At 39.9% G+C, this 21704-nt stretch overlaps 1 pseudogene; it reads left to right on the forward strand.

Moving 5' to 3' along the window:
• Positions 1 to 6547: 6547 nt before the first annotated feature.
• Positions 6548 to 21704, forward strand: part of LOC132601553 (uncharacterized) — a 66728-nt pseudogene continuing 51571 nt past the window's right edge.

Raw genomic sequence — 21704 nt, forward strand, 5'->3', positions numbered from 1 at the left:
ATTTTGTAAATCATGATTAGTCATATTTGTAGACTTGCAAACAGCTTGTATTAAAACCTCTTTACTAGCAGCCTACTTGCATTTTACTGGTTACTTTTTTACTGATGATTGCTTTAATTTCCTTTTAACGTCCAAATTTTTTTATAGATATGGCTCGAGGAAAAGGTCGAGGTAGCGAAGGTCGTGTAGGAAAGTCCTCACTTAGGGGTGATTCTGCTCGTCATGCAAACATACCTACCATTCCTATTCCCACCACAGTTAGACCTCAACAAGGTGGTACGAGTTCCATAGGTGGGCCAGATCCTATAAACCATGTTCAAACATTAGGTACGCCACCGGTTCAAGCGTCAGATCACGGTAGTAACCCAACCATCCTTGAATTATCTCCCATTACACCTGATCTGAGCATCCCAATAGATGAGGGTACATTAAACCAGAGCAACACTATCAGCAAAGAAGAGTCCAGTAGTCGTCGTAGGCAGCGGACACTTACACTTGTTACTCTTACTCCTGTAGGGTTATGTTATATCCAGTATTTTACACATTCGGATAATTTGAGATAATTGTGACTAGTAAGAGATAAGACAATATTTTTTATCTTATTTAATACATAAGTTGTTCATGGAAATATTGAGGAAGGCTAAGGGAAAAATTGGAAATTTGGAAAATAGTTTCGTGAATCACAAATATTGGACATGAAATAATTGGGCTTGGAAAAACAAAAAAAAAATATAGAAAATAGCCCAAGTGTGGCCGGCCAAGGTATGGGCCAAGGCCCACTTGGGAATTTAAATCCAAGAAATAAAAAGAGAGGGCCATATCATTATCACCTCATTTCAAGAACTTCAAGAAAAAGAATTGAGAAAAAAAAAAAGAGGGCCTTTCGGCCAAGAACAAGAATAGGAAAGAAAATTTTGAATCCATCCATCTTGATCCAAAGAAATATACTCTCCTAGTATTTCCACTAATTCGAAGACCCTCTTTAACATGGTATATTTATTGAAGCAAGAAAACTACTCTTGGTGGCAAGTTCAAAAAATTCTAGTCAAGTGGAAAGTTGAGGAAAAAGGTAAGAATTCATATTCTTTTATATGTTATGGAAGGTTTATATATGTTGTAGTAAGTAGAATTGAATGAAAATCATGGAAATAGTGTGTGTTGTGTGTGGCCGTGTGGGTGTGGGTGTTGAATGGTGGCCGTGTGGTTGTTGAATGGTGGAGGAGTGGTGAATTAATTTTATTTAGTATGTTAGTTGTGTTGTTGTGGACTCTATGATGCCAATGAAAGACTAATGGCTCAAGTTGGCATGGAAATTGGTTGTAGGGTGTTGTAGGAAATTATACGATTCTAATATGGTTTTATGTAGTTGTGAGAATGAAGTTGCTAAAGTATGAATTGTTGTTGTAGTTTATGAATTTGAAAGAAGAAAACGTGTTGTTGTAGCTTTTGTTGCATTTGTAGAGTTTCAGGTGGAATAGAGTTTGGTTGGATCGTTTTGAATGTTGTGCGAGTTACTAATGTTAGAATATGCTTCAAATTGAATGTTGGTATTGTCGAAATGATTGTTGGTATGGTTGCTGACAAATTTGGCCGAGTTAAATTCTCGGGGGTGTTGTATTTACAGGGGAGATGCTGCCGAAATTTCTGTAGACAAGTGCTAGTTAGAATTGAATTTCTAAGTACTTGTAGCTAATATTTGGTAATTAATAACGTTATTGTAGATCGTGGGGAGCCCGAGACTTGAGTTGGGATCAGCTTAGGAGGCGAGCGAGGTATGTAAGGCCTACCCTTTTCTTCTTTGGCATGATCCTTATGAAATAAGTAAATGTCGTATTTGTATGACTTCAGAAAGATTCTTATTCTTAGAGCCATTAGGATGGCTACCGTTCTTGATTTCCCATAAGTTTTTCCGTATGGTTTTGCTATGTATCTATGATGTCCGATGATGTGTATCTATGATGTCCGATGACGTGTATCTATGATGTCCGAAGTTTGGCCAATATGTTTCCGAATGGCATTTGAGAAACAAATGATATGACTATAGTTTTGACCTTCCAAATGTTAACATATTGATTATTCCATCGAGCCTCTGATATGTTTTGATACCTACATATAGTTCCAAAAGCTCTATTTGATTCGTTTCATAACGATATCCGAAGGTACTTGACATGATTATGGCTCTAATTTCCCAAAAAATGGCTCCTGAAATGCTTATAAATCGTTCTGTACTTCAAACGCTCGTAACTTTCTTATACTAAGTCGGATTGACCCGAAACTTGTTTCTGAGCCTTCAGGGGTCGGTGAGTATACTTGTCCATCGAGTCTTAGAATTGATTTATATACATAAGGTTCTCAATACTCCGCTCGTGCGTGCTACTATCATATCGACCGCCGAGCCTCGGGCCGGTTATATTATTGTGTGCACTATGTTATACTCGCCACTAACATGTTATGTTATATATGGATCGGAGCCGACGCCTCGGCAACATGATATGTTCTATTTTCTGCATAGATATGAGTAAGATATGTTTTTCAAAGGAAGTATTATTAAGGATATGTATATGATATATGTATGGATCGGGCTGCACGTTCCACAGCAGTATAATATATGTATGGATCGGGCTGCACGTTCCGCAGCACTATGATATATGTATATGGATCGGGCTGCACGTTCCGCAGCAGTATATGTTATCTATATATGGATCGGGCCGAACGTTCCTCGGCAGTATATGTTATATATATATGGATCGGGCCGAACGTTCCTCGGCAGTATATGTTATATATATATATATATATATATATGGATCGGGCCGTACGTTCCTCGGCACTAATATGTTATATATGGATCGGGCCATACGTTCCTCGGCACTATTACATTACATATGGATCGATTATATGTATATGTATATGGTGGTATACGATGTCGGCACGTATGATCTGTGCTTGGAAAGTAAGTATTTTGGTACTTTGGATGTTTTACCCATTTTTGGTGCTTTTCTGACATATGACATCGGTAAGTATGATTTACGTTCGGAAAATAAACACCTTGGCATTTTGACTAACACACTTACTTTTTTTACCGTTGTTCCAGTTATGTTTCTGTTTTCTGTATTCCATGCCTTACATACTCAGTACATATTCCGTACTGACCCGCTCTTCTTCGGGGGCTGCATTTCATGCCCGCAGGTACAGACGTTCGTGTGAGTGACCCGATAGCTTAGGCTATCTGTTCTGCTGCCTTGGAGTGCTCCCTTGTTCTGGAGCCCATATTTTGGTACAGAATCTTCCGTTATATATATGTATGTGTATATTCAGGGGTACGGCAGGGCCCTGTCCCGTCATATGATTCTATTGTGTTTGTTAGAGGCCTGTAGACATATATGTGGGTCATGGGTCGTTATTGTTCGGTTATGTCTGTGATTTGCATCTAAGCGGTCCTATTTGTTATGACAGCCTTAACGGCTTGTATGTATATATGCTCTGGATGATATGTTCCACGACAGCCTTAGCGGCTTCTGTATGATACGTATGTTATATGCGACCGCTTCAGATTAATATCTGTATAAATTAATATATGTTGGATATGAATAAGGTATGGATATGTCGATTGGTAAGTAGGTGTGTGTGGGTGTCCAGCTCGGGCACCAGTCACGGCCTACGGGGTTGGGTCGTAACAAAAGTGGTATCAGAGCGGTTTGTCCTCGGAATGTCTACAGGCCGTGTCTAGTAGAGTCTTGTTTATCGGTGTGTTGTGCACCACATCTATAAACAGGAGGCTACCGGACATTTAGGATGTTACCTTTTCTTCGCTCTTGGATCGTGCAATAGAGCTGTATTTATTAGGATGGCTCCCTTCCAACGAATTGTTGTGTCTACAGCGAGGCTCCAAAAAGAGCGATAGCGTCAGTATTTTTGGAAATTGTTTCTGATCCTCTTCCTGCAGGTGATTGTAGATTGACGAAAGATGAAGAGGACAGCTTCTGATAGTGGGGGTGCTAAGAAAGCCCCTAGGATATTTCCAGGACCGAGTAAGAGGAGCCTCAGCTATTCGATTGAGACTGATCCTTCAGAGGACCCAACAACAATTCTTCCGGAGTTTTTGACCCCCAGAGCAGAGGATCCCACGGAGGGCAGTTATGATACAGATCCCTCGGAGGATCCGGCGACGATGCCTCCAGAGTTTGTTACCCCTAGGGAGGAGGATAGTTACGATACAGATCCATCCGAGCATTTCTCTGGTACACCGGAGGAGGAGATTTTTGGGGCCATGCCAGCTGCTCCTGTAGTGGAGCACTATGTTAGACAGGCCTCCCCGGTCAGTGTTACGGACTACTCCCCAGTCCTTTATCCTGGCCGTCAGTAAACCAGGAATTGCCTGGTTATCTATACTCCTCCGATTTAGATGCGAGCAATGATGGAAGTCAGACGAGTGGATGGCAGACAGACGATGATGAGGAGCATACTTCACATGGCAGCTCCCCAGATCAGACCCGAGACCGATCGGCTACAGGTATATGAGTTCTCTTGGAATTTTCTATGTATATGTAACTTCTGTAGAGTACTATTTAATGATGGCAAACGGAAATTTAAAAAGGGCCGATGATCCAATGGTTATAAGTAACGGCGACTGAGATGTCTCCGCCACCAGTGTGAATCTAGGAACCCCGGATGAAAGGTAATCATATGTACAGATAGAAGTGAATATTGAGGATTCAAAAAGGGCAACACGGTAATTGTATAGTCAGAAAAGTAAAAGGATCCTCTCTAGATCGGGGTGGGACCCGCTACGAGGACGTGTTGGAAGTTGTTAAGACCCCGACTTGCCTTAAATTACGTGACAAAGGTCGTGCGGGGTAGTGGATGTAATTATACCGGCATTAACGCATCGAAATGTATTAAACTTTCAAGATTAAGCGTGCTAGGGCCAGAGCAATTTTGGGATGGGTGACCCCCTGGGAAGTATGCTAAAAATTTTCACAAATGTAGATATAAGAGACAAATGGGAATTTGGGGTAACCTAAAGGAAATTAGAGTATGTGGAGTGGTTAGAAACCTTAAAGAGGTCGCGTGGGCTAAGGCAGACTAAGTTGGTGAGGAGGGAGAAAGCGCAACACAGCTTTGGAATCAGAGTAAGTTTGAATAGTGTTTGGGAAATGTTTTGTAAGCAAAATGGAAATAAATGTATATGTATGCATATGACGACTCATTTACGACTGTATTCGATTGACAGGTGAAACCTAGCAACCAGTGTGGCGATGTATAATAGACACTGACTGAATGGAACCCAAGAGACAAAGCGAAAGATATGGTATAAAGGTTATGAAATAGACTGATACTGATTTCACTACAAGTAAGATTGGAAAATTCTAATACAATGATATTTAGAAAGGAAAGAGAGTGAGTAACTGGAAGGTAAGGAGATCAAAATGTCAGAAAAAGTGAAAAGTAAGAAACATAATTAAGCAAAGCCTCTAAAAGAGCCAATGGTCAAAGCATGAAATTATTTTCGTAGAAATTTGAAGGATAGGTTTGAAAAAGAACTGCAATGTAATAGTACAGGGCAAAGGAACCAAATTAGGAGAAGGTTAACGGTGAAAATAGGACAAGCATATGGGAGCACGAAGGATACTTTAATAAGTTGGTGATAGCGAATCGACTACTGACCAAGGAAGGACTAAGATAATAAGTTGACGCAGTCGATAAGAAAACCTATGACATGGAATGATGAATCATGTGAAGATCGAGGAATTCGATTATCGAGGAAACAGAATGAAGGATAAGGAACGGGTATGAAGGAAAGGATAACTTGGCCGAACCTTCCATTGAGGAAGGATATAATTACTAAAAGATAAATGCGCAGCCGTATCAATATGGTTGCTTTGAACATAGAGAAGCTTTCCTGAAGAGTGACTTAAGAATGGAACCGATTCGCGTGTATAAAAGAATACCTTGCGAGCTTCGGAGCCGATGCTACCAAACGACAAGAGAAGAAAGCTATTCCCTGAGAAAGATTAAAGACACTGATGGCTTGATTGAGGGAAAAGAGAGTGATTAGGAAGAAAGTGACTGGAAACGGATACGCACCAAAAAAGGTTAATGATATTGTTAGACATAAAGGACAGAGGTATGTCAAGATGGAAAAAGTAAGTGTCGGAAATTGATTCTTTTATAAGTATTCTAATTAAGTACGAAAACATAGCTAGCAAGGAGATAGATATGTCAGACCCGCGATGCAGGAACTTCCATTTTGAGAAGGTAGCAGATAATTATTAAGGCGACGGTTACTTAAAGATCATAAGCATATATGGACCCCCTTTAAAAGGGGGGGGGGGAGAACATACTAGATTTGAAATGAACTATGACGATTCAAGCCCCATAAAAGAAGACTTATTAGCTCGGGGCCAGAGTTTGGAGTATATTGACATATCGTAAAAGTTACGAAAGGATGTAGAAAGGAATTGACAACAAGTGTACCATGAGGAAGATATAGGGAGCAAATATGGAAGACGCCTGCAGAGGCCGACAAATATAAAGAGGATAGCCCGAAATGACACCATATGAGGCTCTATATGGCAGGAAGCACAAGTCAGCGATTGGTTGGTTCGATATTGACGGAACTAAGTTAAACGGCTCAGATACGATTCAACAGGCAGTCGATAAAGTGAGACCCATACGTGAACGGTGTGTAATGGAAATTAAAATCCCTCGAAGTGTTATGAGACCCCACAAGGCCAGTTTGACATTCGAGGACGAATGTTCTAAAGGGGGGAGGATGTTATATCCCGTATTTTACACATTCGGATAATTTGAGATAATTGTGACTTGTAAGAGATAAGACAATATTTTTGATCTTATTTAATACATAAGTTGTTCATGGAAATATTGATGCGAAAATATTGAGGAAGGCTAAGGGAAAAATTAGAAATTTGGAAAATAGTTTCGTGAATCACAAAAATTGGACATGAAATAATTGGGCTTGGAAAAACAAAAACAAAATATAGAAAATAGCCCAAGTGTGGCCGGCCAAGGTATGGGCCAAGGCCCACTTGGGAATTTAAATCCAAGAAATAAAAAGAGAGGGCCATATCATTATCACCTCATTTCAAGAACTTTCAAGAAAAAAAATTGAGAAAAAAAAAGGGCCATTCGGTCAAGAACAAGAATAGGAAAGAAAAATTTGAATCCATCCATCTTGATCCAAAGAAATATACTCTCCTAGTATTTCCACTAATTTGAAGACCCTCTTTAACGTGGTATAATTATTGAAGCAAGAAAACTACTCTTGGTGGCAAGTTCAAAAAACTCTAGTCAAGTGGAAAGTTGAGGAAAAAGGTAAGAATTCATATTATTTTATATGTTATGGAAGGTTTATATATGTTGTAGTAAGTAGAATTGAATGAAAATCACGGAAATAGTGTGTGTTGTGTGTGGCCGTGTGGGTGTGTGTGTTGAATGGTGGCCGTGTGGTTGTTGAATGGTGGAGGAGTGGTGAATTAATTTTATTTAATATGTTAGTTGTGTTGTTGTGGACTCTATGATTCCAATGAAAGACTAATGGTTTAAGATGGCATGGAAATTTATTGTAGGTTGTTGTAGGAAATTATGCGATTCTAATATGGTTTTATGTAGTTGTGAGAATGAAGTTGCTAAAGTATGAATTGTTGTTGTAGTTTATGAATTTGAAAGAAGAAAATGTGTTGTTGTAGCTTTTGTTGCATTTGTAGAGTTTCGGGTGGAATAGAGTTTGGTTGGATCGTTTTGAATGTTGTGCGAGTTACTAATGTTAGAATATGATTCAAATTTATTGTTGGTATTGTCGAAATGATTGTTGGTATGGTTGCTAATAAATTTGGCCGAGTTAAATTCTCGGGGGTGTTGTATTTACAGGGGAGATGTTGCCGAAATTTCTGTAGACAAGTGCTAGTTAGAATTGAATTTCTAAGTACTTGTATTTAATGTTTGGTAATTAATAACGTTATTGTAGATCGTGGGGAGCCCGAGACTTGAGTTGGGATCAGCTTAGGAGGCGAGCGAGGTATGTAAGGCCTACCCTTTTCTTCTTTGGCATGATCCTTATGAAATAAGTATATGACGTATTTGTATGACTTCAGAAAGATTCTTATTCTTAGAGCCATTAGGATGGCTACCGTTCTTGATTTCCCATAAGCTGTTCCGTATGGTTTTGCTATGTATCTATGATGTCCGATGATGTGTATCTATGATGTCCGATGACGTGCATCTATGATGTCCGAAGTTTGGCCAATATGTTTCCGAATGGCATTTGAGAAACAAATGATATGACTATAGTTTTGACCTTCCAAATTTTAACATATTCGATTATTCCATCGAGCCTCTGATATGTTTTGATACGTACATATAGTTCCAAAAGCTCTATTTGATTCGATTCATAACGATATCCGTAGGCACTTGACATGATTATGGCTCTAATTTCCCAAAAAATGACTCCTGAAATGCTTATAAAGCGTTTTGTACTTCAAACGCTCGTAACTTTCTTATACTAAGTCAGATTGACCCGAAACTTGTTTCTGAGCCTTCAGGGGTCGGTGAGTATACTTGTCCATCGAGTCTTAGAATTGATTTAAATACATAAGGTTCTCGATACTCCGCTCGTGCGTGCTACTATCATATCGACCGCCGAGCCTCGGGCCGGTTATATTATTGTGTGCACTATGTTATACTCGCCACTAACATGTTATGTTATATATGGATCGGAGCCGACGCCTCGGCAACATGATATGTTCTGTTTTCTACATAGATATGAGTAAAATATGTTTTTCAAAGGAAGTATTATTAAGGATATGTATATGATATATGTATGGATCGGGCTGCACGTTCCGCAACAGTATAATATATGTACGGATCGGGCTGCACGTTCCGCAGCACAATGATATATGTATATGGATCGGGCTGCACGTTCCGCAGCAGTATATGTTATCTATATATGGATCGGGCCGAACGTTCCTCGGCAGTATATGTTATATATATATATGGATCGGGCCGAACGTTCCTCGGCAGTATATGTTATATATATATGGATCGGGTCGTACGTTCCTCGGCACTAATATGTTATATATGGATCGGGCCGTACGTTCCTCGGCACTATCACATTACATATGGATCGGTTATATGTATTTGTATATGGTGGTATACGATGTCGACACGTATGATCTGTGCTTGAAAAGTAAGTATTTTGGTACTTTGGATGTTTTACCCATTTTCGGTGCTTTTCTGACATATGACATCGGTAAGTATGATTTACGTTCGGAAAATACACATCTTGGCATTCTGACTAACGCACTTACTTTTTGTACCGTTGTTCCAGTTATGTTTCTGTTTTCTGTATTCCATGCCTTACATACTCAGTACATATTCCGTACTGACCCCTTCTTCTTCGGGGGTTGTGTTTCATGCCCGCAGGTACAGACGTTCGTGTGAGTGACCCGACAACTTAGGCTATATGTTCTGCTGCCTTGGAGTGCTCCCTTGTTCTGGAGCCCATATTTTGGTACAGACTCTTCCGTTATATATATGTATGTGTATATTCAGGGGTACGGCGGGGCCCTGTCCCGTCATATGATTCTATTGTGTTTGTTAGAGGCCTGTAGACATATATGTGGGTCATGGGTCGTTATTGTTCGGTTATGTCTGTGATTTGCGTCTAAGCGGTCCTATTTTGTATGACAGCCTTAACGGCTTGTATGTATATATGCTTATGTAAATGCTCTGGATGATATGTTCCATGACAGCCTTAGCGGCTTCTGTATGATACGTATGTTATATGCGACTGCTTCAGATTAATATCTGTATGAATTAATATATATTGGATATGAATAAGGTTTGGATATGTCGATTGGTAAGTAGGTGTGTATGGGTGTCCAGCTCGGGCACCAGTCACGGCCCACGGGGTTGGGTCGTGACAGGTTAGTCCATGCTTGTAATTTTTTTTATATATAATTTGTGGAAGGCCTTGAAATAATGTTTTCAAATTTATGCAGGTTGGAACCTTTAAATAATGCTCTAATACCATATCCGCATCTTTCAAAAATCAACTTGATCCCAATGGAATCAATTGGAAAGGTGTCTCAGAAGATACTAGAGATTTTTATTTTGGGGAATTCAAGGTATAATGTCACGACCCAGCTAGGGGCCGCGACGGGTACCCAGGGCTGACCACCGAGCACCGGTCGTTCTACTACTTATCTTATCCATTTAATGCTCTTTTATCAATTTTATACTCAAAGCATCAGAAAATCATCTTTCTTTTCAAAACATATTACTTTTATAAACATAATCCCTTAGGCTATCAAAAATAATACATATAGTGGCATCCTCGTGGAACCACATAACCCACACTACATATGTACGAGCCTCTACTGGAGTGCTGGACATAAAGACGGGACAAGACCCCGTCATGTCCAAAATACGTATACATATATACACAAAAGAATAAACCCAATTGGCACCTCCAGAATAATGGAGTGCTCCTGTAGATCTGCTGCTAGATCCTATAGGTCTACGCGGTCTCCCTGTGTACCTGTGGGCATGAACACGGCGTCCAAAGAAAACGGATGTCAGTACGAACATTCTACTGAGTATGAGAGGCATAAATAATGAAATAAGACAATGATACAGGGGAAATATCAATATGGGACATCTATATCCGACTGTCAAGCATAAAGAAAATAAGTCATACTATCTTACTCATACTCATCATCGCGTCATATATGCATAATGTATAAGCTGCCCGTCCTTATAGGTACGGTGTGTTAATATGCAAGCTGCCCGTCAATATCGGATCGGTGTGATAATCATAACATTAGCCTGCGTCCAGGCCTCCCGCATCCGGGGTATAAGCTGCCCACTATAGTGGTGTATGTATCTGCCCGACCATATAGGTACGGTGTATCATCATCATCATATGCTCATTATCATAATGTACTCATTATAGTATTCTCATCATAATATATGCATGAAACTCAAGGACAACTATACTTTATCGGGGTGACGTAAGGTCGTGATTCCCCGATTCCATTATGGAGCACTCATTAACATTCTGCCTCACCTTGAAGGAAATAGGGTATAAGGTGAGTGTAAGCAATCAATGACATCATGAACATTTTGGGAATCATCATATCATGTACATCAAAAATTTATATACTCTAATTCTTTACCTTGTGTAGCAATTTAGGATCATAGGCTCGTAATTTTTCCGGGATTTAAGAGACTCATGAAGAGAAGGAAAATCATGCTACAGGATTCATGCCATGGAAAGAAAGGACTAGCCTCACATACCTTTCTCTCTTAATTAGTTTATCGCTCGCTTGGATTCTCCTCAGCATATTACTTTGAAGTTGTTTTTACAAGATTTGAATCAGCATCTTATTACTACTTTAGTATATGCTAAATGTAGTGCTTCTGAGAGGATAGAGTTGTGGGAGGATATCTATCATCTTTCCAATACCTTATCTAGTTCCTGGTTAATAGGAGGAGACTTCAATGTGGTTCTAAATGATGAAGAAAAGATAGGGGGTAATCCTATTCAACCTCAGGATATAGAAGACTTTGCTTTTTGCATAAACTCTTGTGATCTTGAAGAGGTAAATTTTAAGGGTAGTCCCTTCACTTGGTGGAATGGTAGAGCACATGAAGCATGTATTTTTGAGAGACTGGATAGGATGTTGGTGAATTCACTGCTTCTGGACAACTTTGGAAATATAGAAGTGGAACATCTTGCAAGAACTGGATCAGACCATGCTCCACTATATGTGTACCTATGGGGATAAGCATCAGAATCTAGTCAGACCTTTTAAATTTCTATCATTCTGGATAGAACATGCATCTTTCATGGAGACAGTCAGGCAGAATTGGTCCACTTAGGAGCATGATGATCCTTTCATAAACTTCAAAAGTAAGATGAAAAAGATGAAAGGGGTGTTATCCAAATGGAGCAGGGAAGTGTTTGGTGATATATTCAAGCAGCTGATCATCATGGAGGAAATAGTGAGATTAAAGGAACAATTGTTTGAACAAAATCCAAGCCAAATAAATAGAGTGGTTTTGCAGAAAGCTCAGGCTGAGACTAAGAGATATTTGCATTATGAAGAAGAGTACTGGAGACAAAAAGCAGGCCCTGGATTGGTTTGTAGATAGAGACAAAAATACTAGATTTTTCCATAATCTAGTAAAGGGAAGAAGGAAGAAATTGCAGGTCAAAATAATTCAAAACTCAGATGGTTCATGGATTGAGGATGAGGATCAAATGGCAGATGAGGCTGTGAACTTTTACTCTCAACAATTCTCACAAGAAGATTTAATTGGAGATGAAAATTTGCTGTCATTCATTCATGTTTTGGTTGACCAAAACAGAAATGATCTCCTTTGTCAAATGCCTAGTGTTGATGAAGTCAAAAACGTTGTTTTCAACCTTAGTGAATCAAGTGCTAGTGGTCCTGATGGCTTTCCTGGAGTTTTCTACCAGACTTGTTGGGACATTATTAGCTTGGATGTATACAAGATGGTGGTGGCTTTCTTTCAGGGTCATGCTCTTCCAAAGTCAGTCACACACACAAATCTTTTATTGCTACCAAAGAAGGAGTTGGTTCAAAGTTACTCAGACTTAAGGCCTATAAGTTTAAGTAACTTTATCAACAAAGTGATGTCAAGAGTGGTTCATGATAGATTGGAGACTGTATTACCTCAGTTGATTTCTATTAATCAAACAAGTTTTGTTCAAGGGAGGAGCATTATTGAGAATGTGCTATTGGCACAGGAAATAGTGACAGACATCAGAAAAAGGGGCAAACCAGCTAATGTAGTGATCAAATTAGATATGGCAAAAGCCTATGATATAGTATCTTGGTCATATTTGATAAAGGTACTCAGCAGACTGGGATTTGCTAGTCAATTCATTAACATGATCTGGAGGTTGATTGCAAATAACTGGTATTCCATCCTTTTTAATGGTCAGGCCAAAGGATTTTTTCATTCAACCAGGGGTGTCAAACAAGGTGATCCACTTTCACCTGCATTGTTCATTTTATCAGCAAAGGTGTTATCAAGAGATCTAAATGCAGAATTTGAAAATTCTGAGTATGTGGGTTATGGCATGCCTAAATGGAGTCAAAATATGAACCATCTGGCATATGCAGATGATACTATAATATTTGCATCTGCAGAAGGGGGTTCATTGAAGAGAATTGTGAAGATACTGCAGGAGTATGAGGCAATTTCAGGTCAGCTGATCAATAAAGGCAAGAGTGCCTTTTATATGCATCACAAGATTTCTGGTGCACTGGCTCAGCAGGTGGAACAGATTACAGGCTTTAAAAGGGATCAATTTCCATTAACATACTTGGGATGTCCTATATTTCATTCAAGGAGGAAAAAGGTATATTACAATGACCTTATCAAGAAGGTGAAAAACAAGCTGCAAAATTGGAAAGAAAAATTGCTCTCTTTTGGTGGAAAAGCAGTTCTTATCAATAGTGTGCTTCAGAGTATTCCAATATACATGTTGTCAGCTGTTGTTCCCACAAAATATACCATTAATGAGCTTCATAAAATCTTTGCAAGGCTTTACTAGAGTACCAAGGAAGAAGGTAAAAGCAGGCACTGGTCCTCTTGGGACAAGGTATGTTTACCAAAAGATGAAGGAGGATTAGGATTCAGATCTCTAGATGATGTGTCTAAAGCTCTTTTTGCCAAACTATGGTGGAAATTTAGAACATCAAATACATTATGGTCAGCCTTTATGTGGAATAAATATTGCAAGAAGAAGAAGCCTACTAAAGTGCAGTGGAAAGGTGGATCACAAGTATGGAAAAGAATGATAAAGGCAAGGGATCAGGTGGATCAACAGATATGGTGGGAACCTAAAAATGGAGCATGTGATGTATGGGAAGATAATTGGACAAAACTTGGTTCACTCAAACAGGTCTTACCACCAGAATTTCAGATTGACACCAGCATTGAAGAAGTATCACACTTTATGAATGCAGAAGGACGGGATGCACAGAAATTGCATGCCAAACTGCCAAGTAATGTGTGTGATCATATCTTACAAGAGTTGAAGTGGAGCATTCAGAGGAGAAAGATAAATCCTGGTGGATGGCTAGTACTACAGGAGATTTCACTGTAGGGAGTGCTTGGAATTTGCTCAGGAAAAAGGCTCAAACAGCAGCTTACTTTTCAAAGTTGTGGCACAAAGGAGTTCCATTCAAAATATCATTCTTCCTTTGGAGACTGTGGAAGTTCAAAATTCCAGTGGATGATGTACTAAGGAGAATGAATATTAGCATTGTATCTAGATGTAGATGTTGTCTAAACTCTCATCAGGAGGAGACAGTTCAACATCTATTCCTCACAGGTGATTTTGCAGCAGAAATTTGGCACTATTATAATGCTGCTGTGGGGATAGTTGTGCCAAGGATTCAGATTCATCAGAAAATAGTGCATTGGTGGTATATGCAAGGTCCTACAAAACTCAAATCAATTATGCAGGCAGCAACCAGCATTCATATGTTGGCAATTATGGAAGAGAAGAAATACTATCATGCATAGGGGTAAGATGAATAAACTAAAGGTGATAAATGGGATCAATTATAATCTACAGCAACTGGTGAAGACATTATATCCTTGGTTGAGAAATATTCCACATGATTGGCCTCACATGGTGAAATATTTGGAGGATTACAGGCCTAGAATAGGATATAAGATGGTGCAATGGAAATTTCCTGAGGCTGGATGGTTCAAGTGCAATACAGATGGGGCTTCTAGGGGTAATCCAGGGTTGAGCTCAGCTGCTTTCTGCATTAGAGATGAGGTTGGAAACCCGATATATGTTGGGGCAAGAATAATAGCTGATACAACTAACATCACAGCAGAATCTGTAGCTATTTTGGATAGGATTGAGTATTGTATCAAAAATAATTTGGTGCCTGTAATGATTGAATCAGATTCTCTGACCATGATAAACATTATTCAAGGAATATGGGAGATTCCATGGAAGATCAGTATAGAAGTTACTAAGATCAACTTCTAGAGGAACAAGGGCCAAGTGAAGTTTGCTCATATCCTTAGGGAAGGCAATGCACTTGCTGATTTTTTAGCTAACCTGGTTTTTTATTTTGCAGGTACAGTTCACTTTCATTCATTTGCTGAGTTGCCAACAGGTGCAAAGAAGATTCTCAATGCTGATAAGATGATGCTGCCTAACTTCAGAAGCAAGATATACAGAAATAGAGAACCAGATTGATCATATTCTACTGATCATGCCAACAAGTGATGACACAATATTCAGTTACACAAAGAAATAAAGGATCATGATAACAACTTCATAGGAGTGTTGTAGTCCTGGTTAGATGACTAAGGTTATCCTTGTTAGTGTGTGGTATTAACAGGAATGTTCATCCTACTAACAGGATTTCTTTAGTTAGCTAATCCAGCTACAACCATTCAACACGACTGAACATGTAAGCTTGATCAGAGACAGTGGACAGCATAAGGACAGCAACTATGAGGAGCTTCATACTACACTTCTTCTTGAAAGATTTTCAGTGAGATTAGATATCATAGCACCTGGTGAGAGCTTGAGGTGGCTGCTAATGGCATCAATCCAAAGAAGGAGTGTTCTTGTTTGCAGTTTTTCATTGTTACACTTGGCTGCTCATACAAGGCCTAGACCTTTCTTTCATTTCCTAGGATAGAGTAGCATAGACTTTTACAGTTTTCCTTCATTTCTTTTCATTTTATTTCTTTTTTCTGTAAATACTTCTATTTATTTTAATAAAATCCAACAGCATCAGGCTGATTGGCTTTGCTTAAAAACAATTCTCCTTCAATGTCACGTGTCTACCTTCAAGAGAGAATTCGCATTAACGTTAGTTACTCGTCCCTAAGAACGCGCTACTAATTCTAGGGAAAATTTGACAGCATTTCCTTTGTTTACACTACTTTCCTCCATACTCCATACCAACTCCCAACATCCGTAACAACAATCACAATATCATAAACAATAAGCATCATCTAATTATTTTGCCCTCAATTCACAATTTCACTCCAATTTTTCATAGCTATGACCAAAGTCCATTATCGCGTTATTTCTCGTACAATACTTATTCCATGTTATAAATGTCATTTATAATGTATTTATAATCTCAACATACCAACATTTATGATTCATTTCAAACCTTCATCCAACAATGTCACTATTCACCTTTCATGACCCATTCCCTACACTCTTCTTCAATCCAAGTATTTTAACTTATCAACACTTTAATCATCATGAGAAAGTCATGAAACTTACCTTAGATAATGGTTGAACAAGTCTTGAGTGGAGTTACTCCTCTAGCACCAAAACCCTACTTCACATCCCTTGGGTTTTCTTGAATTAAATGAACTTTGGCTAGGCTTCATACACTTGGGTTCATGGATTTGGTGTCATTGATCATGGCTTTCCCTTGAATTTTTCTTGTGGATGAATGTTAGAGAGAATATTCTAGAGGTTTCTATGTCCGAAATGGTGAAAAATATGATTTTTGTCGAGCTTGGTCTATTTAAAGTGGTCCAGAAAAATTTGGACCAACACAACATGCGGCACACTTTGTTAGACGCAAAGTGTGCTCTGCGAGCCGCATGTTGTGTCGCAAAGCTTGCCAGCTGACCAAATTCCACTGGCACACTTTGCTGTGCAACTGCGTGGCCGCATGTCGTGTTTGCTGGACGCATGTTGTGCCACAAAGTGCGCCAGAACATGAAATTTTTCAAACTTCCCCTGAAACTTATCTCCGATGATCCAACGAGTCTTAAACCTTCCCGAAGCTTACTAAACATGGTTTTACTCCATTATATACTCAAGATGGGCACATCTACCTTCATGACCTTGCAAGACTTATCCTACTTCCCGAAACTAGGACAATTAGCATTCGGCGAAACTCAACATAATATATATATATATATATATATATATATATATATATATATATATATATATATATATATATATATATATATATATATATATAAACGAGAGGTGTAACATTCTTCCACCCTTTTGGAACATTCGTCCTCGAATGTTAAACACTCGGGATTCAACGAATATTTCGCCAGAGTTTCCCCTATAATATGACACTACCAACCTGTCACAACATCCCATAATATCACTGCCTCACCGAGCTACAACATAATAGCAACGTAGCTATGGCCACACACGACCAAAAGCATGAAAAGTAAGCGTACATACCTTATAGTGCTAGCGTTTCATCTAGAATCTCTCCCGGGGGTTGGAATAAGTGTGGGTACGTGAATTTAATCTTCTCTTCCGCTTCCCAAGTAATTTCTTCCCGGTTGTTGTTTCGCCACAAGACTTTGACTGAAGCCACCTTCTTGTTTCGAAGTCTACGTACTTGCCCGTCTTAGATGGCGATAGGTACTTCTTCATATGTTAACTTCTCTATCACTTGCACATCATCTACCGGGACAATCTTTGTGGGATCCCCAACACACTTGCGGAGCATCGAAACATGGAAGACTGGATGGATTGATTCAAGCTCCGAAGGCAAGTCCAATTCATAGGCTACATGACCCACCTTGCGGATAATTTTATAGGGTCCAATGTATCTAGGAATTAACTTCCCTTTCTTGCCAAATCTCATCACCCCTTTCATTGGCGACACTTTCAAAAATACCCAATCATTAACCTGAAATTCCAAGTCTCGTCGGCGATTGTCCGCATAAGACTTTTGGCGACTTTGGGCTGTCAACAATCGGTCTCGGATCACCTTGACTTTTTATACCGCTTGCTGAATCAATTCAGGACCTATCAACTGTACTTCTCCTATTTCGAACCATCCAATCGGGGATCTACACTTCCTTCGATATAATGCTTCATACGGAGCTATTTGGATACTCGAATGGTAACTATTGTTGTATGCAAACTCAATAAGGGGTAAGTGATCATCACAACTACCACCGAAATCCAGCACACATGCTCGTAGCATATCTTCTAAAGTCTGAATACTACGTTCAGCTTGTCCATCAGTCTACGGATGAAATGTCGTACTAAGCTTCACTTGGGTGCCTAGACCTTCTTGAAAGGACTTCCAGAAATTGGCTTTAAACTGTACCCCTCTATCTGTGATAATAGATAATGGAATACCATGGAGTCGCACAATTTCCTTGAGATACAACCTCGCATAGTCTTCTGCTGAATACGTGGTTCTGACTGGAAGAAAATGGGTTGCTTTCGTCAATCTATCCACGATCACCCATATGGAATCATACTTGCCACGGGAACGAGGTAATCCCACTATGATATCCATATTAATTACTTCCCATTTCCATGTAGGAATTTCCATTGCTTGCAATAAGCCTCCTGGCTTCTGTTGTTCGATCTTTACTTGTTGACAATTTGGACATTGAGCCACAAATTCTGCTATATCTCTCTTCATGCCATCCCACCAATATATTAATTTAAGATCATGATACATTTTGGTTGTGCCTGGGTGAATGGAATACCGAGAACAATGTGCTTCTTCTAGAATTCGTCGATGCAATTCTGCCACATCCGACACACATAGCCTGCTCCGGTATCTAAGAATTCCATCCGTGGAAACTTTAAATGGAGACTTCTCTTTGTCATGAGACGTGTCTCTGTAATGGCACAATTTAGGATCTTCAACCTGGTGCTCTTTCACTTCCATGTTCAAGGACGAAACTGTGGGATCATTAATACCAATCCCTGCACTACCCGAATCAATCACACGCACTCCAAGATTAGCTAATTGGCGGAGCTCATGAACCATCTCTTTCCTTTCCGGAGGGACTTCACATAAACTGCCCATTGATCGGCGGCTAAGCGCATCGGCTACCACATTCGCTTTTTCGGGGTGACACAAAATATTCACATCATAGTCTTTCAATAGCTCTAACCACCGCCTCTGCCGCAGATTTAACTCCTTTTGTTTGAAAATATATTGAAGACTCTTGTGGTCTGTATAGATATCGACATGCACTCCATACAAGTAATGTCTCCACATTTTGAATGCATGAATAACCGCAGCTAATTCAAGATCATGAGTTGGATAGTTCTTTTCATGTTTCCGCAGCTGCCTCGAAGCATATGCAATAACTTTACCTTGCTGCATTAATACGCATCCTAGCCCAACACCAGAAGCATCACAATACACGACATAACCATCTGCCCCTTCTGGAAGCGTTAAAACTGGAGATGAGGTTAATCTATCTTTCAACTCTTGGAAGTTGCGCTCACAAGCGTCGTTCCATTGAAATTTAGCTGACTTCTGGGTTAGCTTTGTCAATGGAGCTGAGATAGATGAAAAACCCTCTACAAATCTTCTATATTAACCTGCCAAACCCTAGAAAACTACGAACTTCTGTAGGCATTGTAGGCCTTGCCCAAGTCTTCACAGCTTCAATTTTCTAAGTATCAACTCGAATGTCATCATCTGAAATAACATGGCCCAGAAATGTTATAGAATTCAGCCAAAACTCGCACTTTGAAAATTTTGCATATAATTCTCGAGCTCGAAGAATGCCAAGAACAATTCGCAAATGATCTGCATGCTCCGATTCTGTGCGAGAGTACACCAGAATATCATCAATGAATACTATCACAAATAAGTCCAAGAGTGGCCTGAACACATTATTCATCAAATTAACAAACACGGCCGGAGCATTGGTCAGCCCAAACGACATTACTCGGAACTCATAGTGGCCATATCTTGTTCGGAAGGCTGTTTTGGGAATATCCGCTTCTCTAACTCTCACTTGATGGTAACCTGATCTCAAGTCTATTTTTGAGAACCATTTGGCACCCTGCAGCTGATCAAACAAATCATCAATCCTCGGAAGAGGATATTTGTTCTTTATCGTTACCTTGTTCAGCTGCCTGTAATCAATACACATTCGTAGGGAACCATCTTTCTTTCTCACGAACAAGACTGGTGCTCCCCATGGTGACGAACTGGGTCTAATAAACCCCTTATCAAGCAAATCTTTCAACTGTGCTTTTAGCTCTTTCAATTCTGCCGGAGCCATTCGATAAGGAGGAATAGAAATAGCCTTGGTATTCGGCAACACATCGATGGCGAAGTCAATCTCTCTTTCTGGAGGAAGACCGGGGAGTTCGTCCGGAAATACATCCGGAAATTCATTCACTGTCACGACCCAACCCCGTAGGCCGTGACTAGTGCCCGATCTGGGCACTCAAACGCATTCTAGTATATGGCAGAAGCCGACAAGCCTTTATTTCAAATTTAGATAATTTCCAGAAAAATTTCGGCAGAGTTTCCTTTGTTTTACGAACTATCCCATATACCCTGCACGCAAAAAATACCAACAAAGGCCACACAGGGCCAACAAAGCAACATTTAAATATATGCGGACCGGCCGCCGCGGCGAATGGGATCGCCCAAACACAACATAAGCACACATCTGTACAGAAAGACCCCAACCCACACACATGTCCACAGACCTCTAAAAAGACCGACAGAATCATATGACGGGACAGGGCCCCGCCGTACCCATGAACGAGAATATACATATATAGAAGTGGCAGACTGTACCAAAAGATGGCTCTGAATAAAAGAGCGCTCCAAATGGCAGAAAAGATATCCTAGACGGACGGATCCGCAAACCTGTCGTCGGTACCTGCGCGGCATGAAAATGCAGCCCCCGAAGAAAGGGGGTCAGTACGAAATATGTACTGAATATGTAAAGCCTGAATTACAGAAACAGAGTCATAATTGGTACAGAACGTACAGAAAGCGAGCAGAAAATCCAAAGTATCAAATACATATTTTCAAAACATGCAGAGTGTATACAGAAACATATGTCATATCAAATCCGGCCCCTGCCAAGGGACTCGGCAGACAGAACGTGGCCACCCTCCCGACGCTGGTGCCACAACACAGAAGAATCAGAATGGGGCATAACCCCGTCACATAATATATCATATCAGATGGCCATAGCAAATCATATCAGAACAAGCGTACATGGCACAACATACTCCACAAACCCATGTACGTGTATACCTGCCCCCTCACATCGAGGCACGACGAACAATGCAAAGGATCACGCTTGACAACATATCCTGGCCCGGGTTCAGTGTGGGAAACATTGGGGCATCCACGAGTGGAGTAGTGAGAGACTAATGCAGTTAAAATATCATAAATGTTTCCATAGACTCGATGAGGCATATCAAAAACAAACCAATCCAATGAAGTCGGAAGGGATCTTAATAAATGAGTTTCGGATATCATAGTGAATTATAGAGTATAACCTTTCTGAAGTCGTTCCGAGTGTCAAAACAATTTATCAGACTTAATGGAATATTTAAAACATTGTTTGTTAAGTAATTAGAATGGTAGTCCAAAACATTTCTTTCAAAAATCACTCAAAAGTAAGACTAGAGTACAATAAGGGCAAAACCGGGAATAGCGGGCCCACCTCAGGACAAGCAAGGCGGTGGGCTCAAATTACATATTTTAAGCTTATGGGGTCACCTACAAAGGTTCCACGGACGTTCTATAGCTTTCCAAGTAGTTTAGGGAAAGTTTGCATGATTATCAAGAATACAAACCAAAAGGGCTCAATCTTACTGAAGGAAAAAGCGAGATTTTCAATTGCGGATTCCGATGGGCAGAAAGTCTTTCGAGGCCCGAATC

This window comes from Lycium barbarum, chromosome 7 (assembly GCF_019175385.1).
Source record: "Lycium barbarum isolate Lr01 chromosome 7, ASM1917538v2, whole genome shotgun sequence".
Taxonomy (NCBI): Eukaryota; Viridiplantae; Streptophyta; class Magnoliopsida; order Solanales; family Solanaceae; genus Lycium; species Lycium barbarum.